We start from the raw sequence: 14175 nt of genomic DNA on the forward strand, positions 1-14175 counted from the left end.
TGAGTCAAAACCAAGTTTACACACTTTGGTTAAGCCTGAGCCACCCAGGTGCCCTGGTTGGCAGAGTTCTTTGTTCATTAAGGTTTCCATTCTTAATGTCTGGCAACCATCCAGACTTGTATTCTGGTTCACAGTTTTTCCTTGTCTGACCCAGCAATCAGAAAAATTCAGTTTACTAAATATCCAGTATTCTATATACTCAATATTTTAAACTCTCATTAAAACTCACCTCCCAGTTGTAAGTTTGGCTCCATGAATCCCCAACCATATCTGGGGAGCCATGAGATGGACAGAGGCTGGTGAGTGGATGTGTTATTACAATATGGATACTGTGTATGTAGGGGGACAGACACAATTCTACACCTTTTACCAAAAAGGGGAATGAATAGCCCTTTTGGCAACTGGGTACTAACTAAATACAGGGGAAACATTTGGGGCCTTGTTTCATTATGAGAAGGAAGTATTCTAGGTAACCCCAACTCCTGATATAGTTTGCCTCATTTAGTAGATAATTTTCCCTTTTTTTTTTTAGATTTTATTTATTTATTCATGGGACACACACACACACAGAGATAGAGAGAGAGAGAGAGAGAGTGGTAGAGATACAGGCAGAGGGAGGAGCAGGCCCCATGTAGGGAGCCTGACCTGGGATTTGATCCCAGGTCTCTAGGATCAGGCCCTGGGCCGAAGGAGGCGGTAAACCACTGAGCCACCTGGGCTGCCCAGTTTTTCCCTTTGATTAAGAATATCACATCACTTATTCAATAAAAGTTTATTGAGGACTTACTATGTGCCAGGCATTCATGATAAGAAGCACTGTGTTTTCAACTGGACTCTGCTTGTAACTTCAGCTTCTGTCATTATTGCTAGTAGCACAAATGACAACTGATAAGAGAATATGTGTTTCCTAGAGGACCTGAGGATATTTATTTAATTGTATACCATCTAGCAGTTTACATCCTAATACCTATACTGTAATTCATATATGAAAAAGTACATATTTCTTATAATGATTATCAAGTTTACATCTCTAGCAAAAACCTGCAGTTACTATTTCACATATTTATCCTTTTCCCATTGAATAGGTGGTAAGCTTTTTTTGTTATATTTATTTTGAATATTTTATTCTGATGAAAAATGAGTTCACACTCATTTTAAATATGATATGCAGACACATAAAAAGATCAGAATCATTTGCATTCCACTAACTGTATTTACCTTTATATTTTGTGTGTTTATTTCTAGTCTTATATTTCTGAATTTTGTGAGAATGAGTGATGGTATACATGAAGGGACTTTTTGATATAGTAATTTATGTTACACATAATGTTGACTTAAAATTCTAATATTTGAATTCTTAACTAGTTTTTCTACATCTTTTTATTTATTTGTTATCTGAGATGGTAAGCCTTTGAGGGCACAGACTTTATCCCACTCTTTTTTGTAGCTCAGTGCAAGATGTGTTGTTCATTCATTCTTTCAATTGCTGAACCTTGAGGATCTATGATGTTCTAGGTTCTGGACTACTCTCTGGCCTACAGGGATGAGTAGGATTTAGTTTCAGGGAGTTCACAATCAAGTTATGGTAAGAAGTTATGGCAGATGTTCTAGAGGTGAGCACAAGTACAGATGGCACAAAGGGTGAGGTGTAGGGTTAGGGAGCATGGCCGGGAAGGGGATCAGGAAATTAGAAGCATGAATAGGAGGTTTCCAGGTGAACTAGGAGAGGAAGGCCAATCCAGGCATGGATGTACGAGAACGTTTTGCTTAAGGAACTGCAAGTGGCTTGGTGTGAGTGAGGTGGGTATGGGCATGAGGAGGAAGGAGCACTGGTAGTGGGTGGACAGGTGCACACCTGTGATAGTCTGGCAAACGACCTGGCCCTTGGGCTCCTCCTTTCTGTTCAGTTTCCTCGTTTCAAAGGTTAAGGCCCAGACGTTTTTGAAGGAGTCATTTAGGGGTGTTCGTCTATTCATTCAGCAAACATCTCCTGAGTGCTCACAGTGTGCATAGCAAGGTCTCAAGCTGGCATGCACTCTGCTGAAGAGCACTGTTGTCTGGTGGCAGTGAAGCAAAGAAGTAGGTGGAAGGGCTTTTTGTGGTTTGTGTAGTGCAGGATTGGGCAACTCTAGATCCTGCCAGTCTCCAAAGTAGCTCCTTCCTTCTCCTTTTCCTTTGTGAGATTATTAAATTAACATCTGCCTCCTTTACCAACTCCAAGAGGTGAGAAATACTACATTTTTAAAAAAAAGATTTTCATGATGTATTTGAGAGAGAGAGAGAGAGAGAGAGAGAGAGAACGTGTGCACGACAGCACACAAGCAAGGGCAGAGGCAGAGGGAGAAGCAGACGCTGAGCAGGGAGCCCATGTGGGACTCGATCCCAGGACTCTGGTATCACGCCCTGTGCTGAAGGCAGATGCTTCACTGACTGAGCCCCAGGTGCCCCAATACTACTTACTTTTTAGTCACTACTATAGACTCTGCTGAGCACAGTGCCTACCTTACAATAGATACACAATGAACATCAGATGGTTGAATGAATCCCTAATCCCCAATAGGAATTTTATAATAGATCACATTTCTTTTTTTTTTTTTTTAAGATTATTTATTTTAGAGAGAGAGAGAGAGACAGAGAACCAGAGAACACAGGCGTGAGTAGGGGAAGGGACAAAGGGAGAGGGAGGGAGAGAATCCTAAGTAGGCTCCCTGCCTAGCGCTAAGCCTGATGTGGGGCTCAATGTCCCGACCCTGAGATCACAATCTGAGCTGCAATCTGAGCTGAAATCAAGAGCCAGATGCTCAACCAGCTGAGCCACCCAGGTGCCCCCATGTCTCTCTGAAATAAAAACAAAAACAAAAGACAAAAAAACAAAAAAAACTGCTCTTTTTCGTGGCGCCTCCGAGGCGGTAGGCCGCTTCAGGATGAGGCTGAACATCTCTTTCCCAGCTACTGGCTGCCAGAAACTCATTGAAGTGGATGATGAGCGCAAACTGCCTACCTTTTATGAGAAGCCTATGGCCACAGAAGTTGCTGCCGATGCTCTGGGTTACGTGGTGCGCATCAGCGGTGGCAATGACAAGGCTTCCCCATGAAGCAGGGTGTCTTGACCCACGGCCGCGGCCGCCTGCTGCTGAGTAAGGGGCATTCCTGCTACCGACCCAGGAGGACTGGAGAGAGGAGGCGCAGATCTGTTCGGGGTTGCACTGTGGATGCCAATCTCAGTGTTCTCAATTTGGTTATTGTGAAAAAAGGGGAGAAGGATATTCCTGGACTCACGGATACTACTGTGCCTCGTCGCCTGGGGCCCAAAAGAGCCAGCAGAATCCAAAAGCTTTTTAATCTGTCAAAAGAAGACGATGTCCGCCAGTATGTTGTTAGAAAGCCCCTAAACAAAGAAGGTAAGAAACCTAGAACCAAAGCACCCAAGATTCAGAGTCTTGTTACTCCACGTGTCCTCCAACACAAACGTCGGCGTATTGCTTTGAAGAAACAGCGTACTAAGAAAAATAAGGAAGAGGCTACAGAATATGCTAAACTTTTGGCCAAGAGAATGAAGGAGGCCAAAGAAAAACGCCAGGAACAGATTGCCAAGAGACGGAGGCTGTCCTCTCTGAGAGCTTCTACCTCTTAAGTCTGAGTCCAGTCAAAAATGAAATTTTTCTTTTTTTTTTAAATTTTTATTTATTTATGATAGTCACAGAGAGAGAGAGAGGCAGAGACATAGGCAGAGGGAGAAGCAGGCTCCATGCACCGGGAGCCCGATGTGGGATTCGATCCCGGGTCTCCAGGATCGCGCCCTGGGCCAAAGGCAGGCGCCAAACCGCTGCGCCACCCAGGGATCCCAAAAATGAGATTTTCTAAGAGTGACAAAATAAATAAGATCAGACACCAAAACAAAAACAAAAACAAAAAACTATGTTTATCACATAGTCATGTTGTCTTGTATCTCTGTTTCTCAGTCTGGCCTTATTGACAGTTTAGGTGGAATAATTCTTTGTTGTGGCGGACTATGTTGTCGGATGCAGCAGCACCCCTGATCTTAGCCCACTAGATGCCCACAGAGCACCCCCCAGTCCCTCCCACCCCTGAGCGGTGATGATCAAAATTCTTTCCAGACATTGTCACATGGCTCCTGGGGGAAAAGTCGCCCTGGTTGAAAACCTCTGATTTAGGCCTATTGTTTCTAACTGAGCGCTGCAGGGTGTGCCGTCCTCCAGTGATGCCCCCCCGGGGAGTTTCCATCTCTCAGCTGCCACAAACCACACTGTGACAACTATGCTCACACGTGTCCCCTTGTGTACTGGGAAGAGCCAGTGGCCAGGCTCAGGCTCCTGATAAACCCCAGGCTGGAGACTCTGTGGGTGCCGCAGCCTTACTGCTGATTGCTGTTGTCCTGTACCTTTCTGGGACCGTGGCAGCTGCCCTGGAAGGAGGAGGAGGCCTGTCTCTCTCGGTGTGGCCCATTAGCCCTAAGAGCTTGGAGGGCGTGGGTGGGGGAATGATCTTTGGCTGGAGAGTTTGAACCTTTTCGTTAAACGTCTCAGTAATGCAGGGAGTTGGTCAAGGGACAGGCAGTAAAGCGTAGGACAGAGGTGAAGGTGGACTTCACAAGCTTCCATCCAACATGACCTGACTGGGCCCCTGGCTGTCCCCTGCCCCAGGCTAGTGACCTCTCCCTCCCGCAGACAACCTTTAGGTTACTGCTTGCTTATCTCTGCTCCTTCCTTCAGGTTGATTGTGAGAAAAATGAGATGATGGCTGCTAGTGCTTATTCCTTTCTTTTTCTTTTTAAAAGTTTTATTTATTCATGAGAGACACAGAGAGAGAGGCAGAGACATAGGCAGAGGGAGAAATAGGGTCCCCGTAGGGAGCCCATTGGGGGACTCTATCCCAGGATGTGAGCCAAAGGCTGATGCTCAATCACTGACCCACCTAGGTGCCCCTTCTTTTTCTTTTTTTAAAAAAAGATTTATTTATTCGAGAGTGAGTGAGAGCGAGCGCGTGTGGGGAGAGGGACAAGCAGACCCCATGCTCAGTGTGGCACGGGGCTCAGTCTCATGGGGCTCAGTCTCGTGACCGGGAGAACAGCACCCTCCCCAGATGATCACTGTGCCACCTAGTGCATCTTGACAGCACTTCCAGACTCTTTCCGGGGCCCACCTCCCCGTCTAATCCCTGCGGTCACAACTTCAGAGTAGGCCTGTATCTCTCTCACGGGGAACTTGTCACAGCTGCTACCCCTGCCTGTCCCTGTTCGTGGTAGCCAGCGTGATGCCAGATACCACCAGAGGCTATGGGTAGCTTCCAGCAGGTGGGGACTCACTCCATGCCCAGCTGTCAGGTGTTTCCACAATCCTGTACAAATATGTTTACTTCTGTTGATGGTGGGTAAGTAACTTGCCCATGGGTACATGGCTGCTGAGGCAGAGGCCTGACAGTTTTCTTTAATTCCTTTTTTTTAATAAGATTTTATTTATTTATTTGAGAGAGAAAGAAAGAGAGTAAGGGAGAGGGAGATGGAATCTGAAGCCAACTCCACACTGAGCACAAAGCTCGACACAGGGTTTGATCCCGCAACCTTGAGATCAGAACCTGAGCTGAAAACCAGAGTTGGACTCTTGACCAATGGAGCCACCCAGGTGCTCCATGATTCCTTTGATTCTAAAGACCAGGCCTGCTTTAGTAGTTCAGAAATCCCTCTGCATCCTGTTGGGGCTCCCCTCAGGACCTGCCCCGGGTTCACAGACCAGGGATGCTTGTGGGGTTCCCTGGAGGGTCCTCAGTTGGGAAGTAGGAAGTGGTGGGCTTCTGGGTGGGTCTCTGGCACCCATCAGGTCTGTTGCTCTGCCTGGTTTATGCCAGATGTTTGAAGAAAGGGCTCTGGATACCCGATAGAGCTCGAACTGTGGCTCGAGCTCTTCCCCCTCTTCCTCCCCGCTTCTTTACCTTTACAATGATTACATTTCTGGTGGTGTTCGTTGTGGTAAAATGTATGTAGCATAAAATTTACCATTGTAACCATTTTTTTTTTAAATTTTTTTTTAAATTTTTATTTATTTATGATAGTCACAGAGAGAGAGAGAGAGAGAGAGAGGTGCAGAGACACAGGCAGAGGGAGAAGCAGGCTCCATGCACCGGGAGCCCGATGTGGGATTCGATCCCGGGTCTCCAGGATCGCGCCCCGGGCCAAAGGCAGGCGCCAAACCGCTGCGCCACCCAGGGATCCCCATTGTAACCATTTTTAAGGGTACAATTCGGTGACATTAATTACACTCACAGTGTTGCACACCTATGACCACTGCCCATTTCCAGAATTTGCTCGTTATCCCGTACAGCAACTCTAACTCCACGTTCACCTCTCCCCTCAGCCCCTAGGAAGCACTATTTTCCTTTCTTCTTCTATGACTCTGACAATTCTGGATCCCCCATGTAAGTGCAATCATGCAATATTTGTCCTTTTATGAGAGCCAAGCTTCTTGATGTTCACTATGGGGCCCCCTGTCACCAGCCTACCTCCCTTGCCAGGCTCATCTCCCAGCATGTCCACCTGTCAGAGGGTATGCTGGTGACAGGGATATGCCTGTGATCCCCCACAGACACCTTGGTCTGCACCCTTGCACCTGCAGCTTCCTCCGTGGATGCTCTTCCTGCCCCCCTCTGTGGCTAGCTACTTAAAGACTCTGTAGATGCCCAAGTCAGTCAGGCAGTCTTCTTCTTCCCTCTCCACACACATCTTGACTTAGGTCCCTTCTTCTGTACCTTTCAGACACTGTTCCTCATTCATTACACTTACCATATTGTGACATAAAGGTAATCACCAGCTTGGGAGAATGCCTTACAGCTGGAGATGGCAGTTCATCTTTGAAATACCTGTACTGCTTACTTTGTGTCTGGCTTTGAACCGAAATGGTAGCAGTTGATTCCTTGGAACAGTAATAACCTGTTTGCAGCAAGATTTGGTAAATTAGGTGTAAGGATGAGGGCTGAAATTAAAGCAGGCTATTTTTGAAGTCTGAACAGTAGCCACCCTGAATTGCCTCCCAGGTTCGTTGCTTGAGTATATCAGTTTTGGTAAGGTTATTAAAAAAGCTACAAAAACTTCCTTATAGTATTATTTATTGAGGATCATCAGAAAAACAAATCCTTTCACAGGTGAATTTTATGGATAACTTAAAACATGCTCCTTCAATCTATTAAAGTTTTTTTAAACCCAATTGAGCGGCAGTATTCATGTAATGGATGACTCACTTCTGTTAACTAATTCATAATTTTGGGTAGTAGTTCTTCAGCATTTTACTGGTTGCTACTGAATAACTTTCTAGGGCATGTCATTATTTGGTAGGTCCATTTGCAACTAATCCTGGAGATTTTGCCCAGAAAAAAATAAAACATTTAAAAGTCTTCATGGTAGGGGCACCTGGGTGGTTCAGTCTGTTGAATGTCTGACTCTTGATTTCAGCTCAGGTCATGATCTCAGGGTCGTGAGATTGGGCCCTGTGTCGGGCTCTGCACTGGGTGTGGAGTCTGCTTCAGATCCTCTGTCTCCCTCTCTCTCTCTCCGTTTCTCCCCTCACCTGTCTTCTCTTAAAAAAAAAAAAGTCTTCATGGTATATTTAAATTTTTTTAAAGATTTTATTTATTTATTCACGATAGACAGAGAGAGAGAGAGAGAGAGAGGCAGAGATACAGGCAGAGGGAGAAGCAGACTAATGCCAGGAGCCTAATGTGGGACTCGATCCCGGGACTCCAGGATCGTGCCCTGGGCCAAAGGCAGGCACCAAACCTCTGAGCCACCCAGGGATCCCCTCGTGGTATATTTAAAACAAATATATGCAACTACTTGCCTTAAGTAAAGTGCATTCAACATAACACCTTTTCTTCTTGATTCAGGATCATCATTATGAAGTTTAATTATTCTGCTGAGTGGCAGTAATAGTAATATGCTGCTCAGGAGCCACTGAAGTGAATTATTTGTCATGTTTTTTCCTGCCTTTTTTCTCACAGTTGTCACATGTGATTTTTTCTGTGTTATTGAACATATCTCCAGAAGCCTGCATTCTTTCTAAATGATGGCTTCCAACTTGCTAACATCGTAGAAACTAGATAACCCAATCTCTCGGAATTGCTTGTAGTGAAAGTATAAATAGGCCCTGAATAAAGATTTAGATAATTTTCATTTTAATAAATTTAATAAAAACTTTTAGTCCACAGATTTAGGGACTTTTTTTGTGTTAAAGTCATTAGATTAAGTGATCACAGGAACTTGGCTATTTATGTTAATGATGTAGAGAGAGAGAATCTATGAAAAATCACAGTTAGGTCCCAAACTTCTTTCTAGTAATTCCCAAGCAGGAGTATTTAAGGAACATACTGACTTGGGTCTTCAACAAATCCTTCCTGAGAGTCTGAGGCTAGTATTGTGTGAGATTTACATCTTGCCAGAGTAGTATTGGGATGAGCCTGCTCAGGCGGATTTAGAAGAGAGGCGCCTGGCTGGCTCAGTCACTGGAGCATGTGACTCTTGATCTCAGGGTTGTGGGTTCAAGCCCTATGTTGCATGAAGAGATTACTGAAAAAATAAAATCTTTTAAAAAAATTGTATTTATTTATTTATTCATGAGAGACACACAGAAAGAAGCAGAGACATAGGCAGAGGGAGAAGCAGACTCCCCACAGGGAGCCTGATGCAGGACTCCATCCCAGGGGCCTGGGATCACACCCTGAGCCAAAGGCAGACACTCAACCACTGAGCCACCCTGGTGCCCCCAAAATGAAATCTTAAAGCAAAAGAGTATAGAAGAGCCATTTCTTAAACTTTTCACAGTGGTATCAAGCCAGAGATAAAAACAATAATTAATAAATAAAGTCCTTGTTGAGTAAAGCTTAGTTGATACACTTAGAACAACCTCATTATTCCAGGGCTTCAGGGTGGGCTAATTCAGTGTCATCCTACAATAATTTTCTGCTCTGAGCATTATGATGCTGTCATTGCCAGCCCCACTGGACACGTGGAAGCTGAGACACAGAGTGGTCAAGTGTTTTCCCTAAAAGTCACACAGTCACACAGTTACACAGTAGTAAGGAATGCAGTGAGGTTTTGCCTCCTCCCCTGCAAGGCAGTCTGGCCCTAGAGCCCATGCTCCTAACCACTAACCTCTTGCGAGTTAGGCAGCAAACTGGAAAAAAAAAGGCCTTGAACAATTAACGCTGTGTCCCGTTCCCTCATTGTCCCTCCACCCCCTCCCCAGGCTCTTTGCTATTTGTGTCTCCAGGAGTTCCAGAAAGTATATAACATCACAGGATATAAAATATAATGTGTCTTCCTGGATCATCATTTATTTTTTATTTATTTTATTTTTTTATTTTTAATTTTTTTATTTATTCATGATAGACATAGAGAGAGAGAGGCAGAGACACAGGCAGAGGGGGAGAAGCAGGCTGCATGCAGGGAGCCCGATGCGGGACTCGATCCCGGGACTCCAGGATCGCGCCTTGGGCCAAAGGCAGGCGCTAAACCTCTGAGCCACCCAGGGATCCCCTATTTTTTATTTTTTTACATAAGCTCTGCCCCCAGTGTGGAGCTTGAACTCATGACTCTGAGATCAAGAATCGAGTGCTCCACTGGCTGAGCCAGCTGAGTGCCCCTGATTTAATTTATTTTTTAGGCTCCAGTCGCATGGAAATGGAGTAATAATCCCTGGCTCATAACATTCAGTTGGCTCATGAATGGCTAAATAACTTTTTTTATGCAGTAAGTTCCTCAAACCCATCACCACCCTAGAACTAGAATCATGATGGTAACTTCCATGTACCCAGTCATGCCCTCTACCCACATTCCTCCCCAACCAGAGATAATTACCATCCTGAATATACCTCTCCCCATTCCCTTGCTCTCATTCTTTTGGGTACGATTTTGTGCCTTTGTGTATTTCTAAAAAGTATGCTTTTATTTATTTTTTACTTTATTAAAAGGATATCATACTATAGATAATCTGTTGTGATTTATTTCCCCTTCTATATCACACTGCCAAGATTCATCCGTGCTGTTGCCTAATGCTGCAAGAACCCTCACTGTGACTCTACAATATTCTTTCTTGTGCATATACCATAGTTTATTAAATCACTTAATGGACATTTGGTTTTTTTCCAAGTTTTTTCCTATAGCGAAAAGGATTTCCAGGAACATTCTTCTACAGGTCTCCTATTGATCACATATAAGCACTTTTTTTTTTTTTTTTTAGTGAGAGAGTGAGATCATGTTTGCATGAGCAGAGGGAAAGGGAGAGAATGTTAAGTAGGTGCTGCACTCAGAGCAGAGCTCAGATCTCACAACCCTGAGACCACCACCCCAGCCAAAATCAAGGGTCAGATGCTCAACCAACTGAGCCTTTCAGGCACCCCAGCTCTACTTTTACACACACGCAGGTGTATATAGAGCGTGTGGGAGGGGGCCAACTAGGTGGTAGAGAATGTGACTTTTCAACTTCACAAAATGCCAAACTGGTTTCCCAAAGGGTTGTGCCAGTTTACACTGCTACCAGCTGAGTATGAAAACAAACATCTGAACACTTGGTATTATTAGACATAAAGTTTTGACAGTGGAATGAATGTAAGATGTATCTCTCATCTGCATATCCCTGATCACCAGTGCAGGTGGGCCTCTGTTCACTGGCCTTCCACGTTTCCACTTCTGAGAGATGCCCGTACTACCTGTGAAAGAATCACATTTTGCACATTATTTCTATACTAAATGGTTTGCCCTATACACAGTGCAATTTACATGGATTTTTAAGGATCATCCTTGAAAGTTGATGAAGCTTGGGGCTGGCACCAGCTTCCCGTGGGAAATGGTAATTTGCTTCTCTTTGCCTAATAGAGGCGTTCCGTTGAAAAGTTTGGGAGTTGGCTGGGTTAAATCAGATACCGGGAAGCTGACTAAGGAGGGGAGTGAGTTTTTCTGCTGTGAGCCCTTGTGGAGTATTGAAAAGCTCACAGGAAATCTACCTTCCGCCTCCACCTCCCGTTCCCTCCAGGCCGAGTGCCAGGAAGTTTCTAGATCAGGCTCAAACTGCTCTTTTCTGGTGCCTGGTTGGTGTTTGATGAGTGTGTTAGTTAGAAATCCAGCTCACTGCTGGTGTAGGTAAAACAGAGGATTTATGACTACAGAGTTTGAGGAGGTTCAAGTGCCAAACCGCAGAGGGCAGGGACACAGCTGGAGCCCGGAACCCAGCCGCACCGGGATTCTGCGTCTGTGTTTGGACTGGCTTTGGATTTCCTTCTTTTAACTGCTCACTGGTTGATTGTCTTCACCCCAGGATCCCATTTGACAGTTTAAACCAGACACAGAAACAAGCAATTTTGTTTTGATAATCCACAGGAAGGCTCATTTAGATTTTACAACAGTTAAAAAAAAAAGTCCTTCCAAACTTCTGATTGAGCCTCAGAGGGCAGGCGGTAGTAGAAATTTAAAGTTTCGTGGGCTGTGGCTTCTTGACTGCCTCCTGAGAACAGGGTTAGTCTGTTTTCTTCTGTGCCTGTGCCAGACCAGGGCGGGTGGAGAGAGGGTGGTGTGTCTGTCATAAACCCTCATCATCCAGACTCTTGAAACAGCATGCACTTGTTACCCTGTACCGGTCCCATCCTTCAGAATCTACCCTTCCTCCATCCCCAACCCTCCTTGCCCACCCGCCTGGAGTTCCTGTTCCTGGCCTCTGTGTGTTCACATGGGTGCCCCTCGGAGAATTCTCACAGAAGTGTCCAGGGATTGGGAGGGTCCTGCAGGGAAGAGGCCAGTCCTCCACATACTGACCACAGTTTATGCTGCCCCCTCCCCACATCTAGGCTGTAGGGCTCGTGGTCCTCACATATTCAGAGAGAATAGGTGATTTGTCCATTCGTTTCATGTTTTCTCATTTCAACCAATCACAAATCAGAGGATGGAGGGAGGCTATCACATATAAATATTATGTCCCTTCATTTTCATTAAAACATCCCTTAGTAAAATAATTGTTGAACATATATAATCAAATGGGCCATGCTAATCAATACACACTGTTGGAGATGCAGGATAATTTGTTTCTCTTGATCTCCTTGCATAGTTCAGAATCTTCAATATTATGATTTATTTTTGTTATCAGGGAGGCAGTGTGTAGAAGGGGAAAACAGAGACAATGATTTTTTGATTTAAAAAAAATTATTCATGAGAGACACACACACAGAGGCAGAGACATAGGCAGAGGGAGAAGCAGACGCCCTGTGGGGAGCCTGATGCGGGACTCGATCCCAGGACTCCGGGATCATGACCTGAGCCAAAGGCAGATGTTCACCTGCTGAGCCACCCAGGTGCCCCTGATTTTTCGACCTTAGGCAAGTTGGTCACCGGTGCAATTGTACGCATTCCTATCCCGTGAGAGGTTTCATGAGTTTTAAATGGAGTAACTTAGGTAAACACTTAGCATGGCACCTGCCACGTCGTTATTTTTATTAAGCCATCTCACTTTTATTAGGCTGAGAAAGGCTTTTGAGTCCCTAATAGATACCAGTAGTACACTTCCAGTGGGACAGTGATGATGAGCTGCGCTGCTTGGTTTGCCCTCCAGGTTCTACCAGATGCTAGCTGTGTGATATTGGGCACGTTGTGTGACATCTCTGTGCCTCAGTTTCTTTATAAATAGCAATAACAGTAGCACCTACCTCTTAGGATTGTTGGGAGGATGGAATTAATTAGAACTGTGAAATCCTGAAATTGTTGATCCCGTGCCTGGTACATAGAGTGAACTCAAGTGTGTTAGATACTGTTTTCACTGTTAATAGTAACAATTTTAACAACAATGATGGTAATTACAATAGTAACCCTAACAAGGGTAACCACAACCATAATAATAACAATATTAGATACTGTGTAGATATGTATATGGGGGGAGCACAAAAGTATCCATGGCATAGTTTCTGCATGTATAATCTAGTAAAGCAAATGCAACATAACACACTACAGGCAGGTTGTAGAAAATGGTTCCAATGCTGTAGGAACTGAGAGGTCATCATTCTGGAAATGAGCACCTTTCTAATTTTCTTCCCACAATTATTCTTTTAGCGAAGGGGAATGGAAAAAAAAAAACAGACTTTTGAGCCTAATTTGGATTTTGATCTAGCGCTCTTATTTACCTTATGAACCTTATTGAATGACTTGAATTTCAGCAAGATGATACCTACATTTTAGGATTGTATGAAAATCCGGTAAGTTCATGTACATAAGAGGTTAGTACGGTGGCTGTCACTAGTCTCCCTTCCATTTATGGCAGAGGGGGTGAGTATTAATTTGTTTCCTCTGTATTCTTGAGTATCTAAGGGTCATGCAGGACAGAACATTTAAGAAGAGGTCACTGAATTTATAATTTTTACTTTCGTTTGCATAAAACTAGTTTGATGGCATGGTTCCCTTTTCTCCTTGGCAAATGGTGAAAGTGTTTAAGTGTAGGATGGCTTTTGATCAGCGTTGTCTGCAGTTAATTTGAGACCTGTCTTGTTACTAAGGAAATTCATTGAGATGAATATAAATAGTTCTAACATCACGATTCGAGTGTCGTTTTAAGGTATCACACCCGTTGTTGACCTAGTATTACTTTTCTATTACTGTTAAAATATCACCACGAATGTAGTGGCTTAAAACAACATGAGTTTATTACCTGACCAGTTCTGTAGGAGGGAAATGGGACACAGGTGAATCCAGGCTAAAATCAAGGCATTTGACAAGGTTGTGTTCTTTCCTGGGAGGTGTGGGGGAGGGTGGATTTCCTGGCTCTCCTGTTGGGAGGCCACCTGGCTTCCTGGGCTCCTAGGGTCCCCCTCTGTCCCCCTCTGTCTGCAAAGCCAGCAACGCTGCCTCTCTTGCTGACTCTCCTCTGACTACAGCTGGAAAAGGTTCTCCCTTTCAAGAAATCGTGTGATTAGATGGGGCCTCCCTGAATAAATCCAGGATAATCTCCGCATCTCAAGGTATTTACCGGTGATCCCATCAGCATAGGCCCTCTTGGCATGGAAAAAGGAAAAAAACTGTTTTCCTGTACTCAGCACTTTACTTCTGACCACAAATGTATGTGGATTTTTCTTAGAGCGCCATTTCTTCATACAAACTTGAGTGTCTTATGATTTAGTTATGACACTGCCTGGAGT

General features: G+C 44.4%; 1 protein-coding gene and 1 pseudogene across 2 annotated transcripts in view; both read left to right on the forward strand.

Moving 5' to 3' along the window:
* SLC35F2 (solute carrier family 35 member F2) overlaps nucleotides 1–14175 on the forward strand; it is a 50238-nt gene that overhangs the window by 2115 nt on the left and 33948 nt on the right. The gene's annotated exons all lie outside the window — the stretch shown is intronic.
* LOC112671408 (40S ribosomal protein S6-like) lies at nucleotides 2865–3656 on the forward strand (annotated as a pseudogene).

Source organism: Canis lupus, chromosome 5, assembly GCF_003254725.2.
Source record: "Canis lupus dingo isolate Sandy chromosome 5, ASM325472v2, whole genome shotgun sequence".
In the NCBI taxonomy this organism is placed as follows: Eukaryota; Metazoa; Chordata; class Mammalia; order Carnivora; family Canidae; genus Canis; species Canis lupus.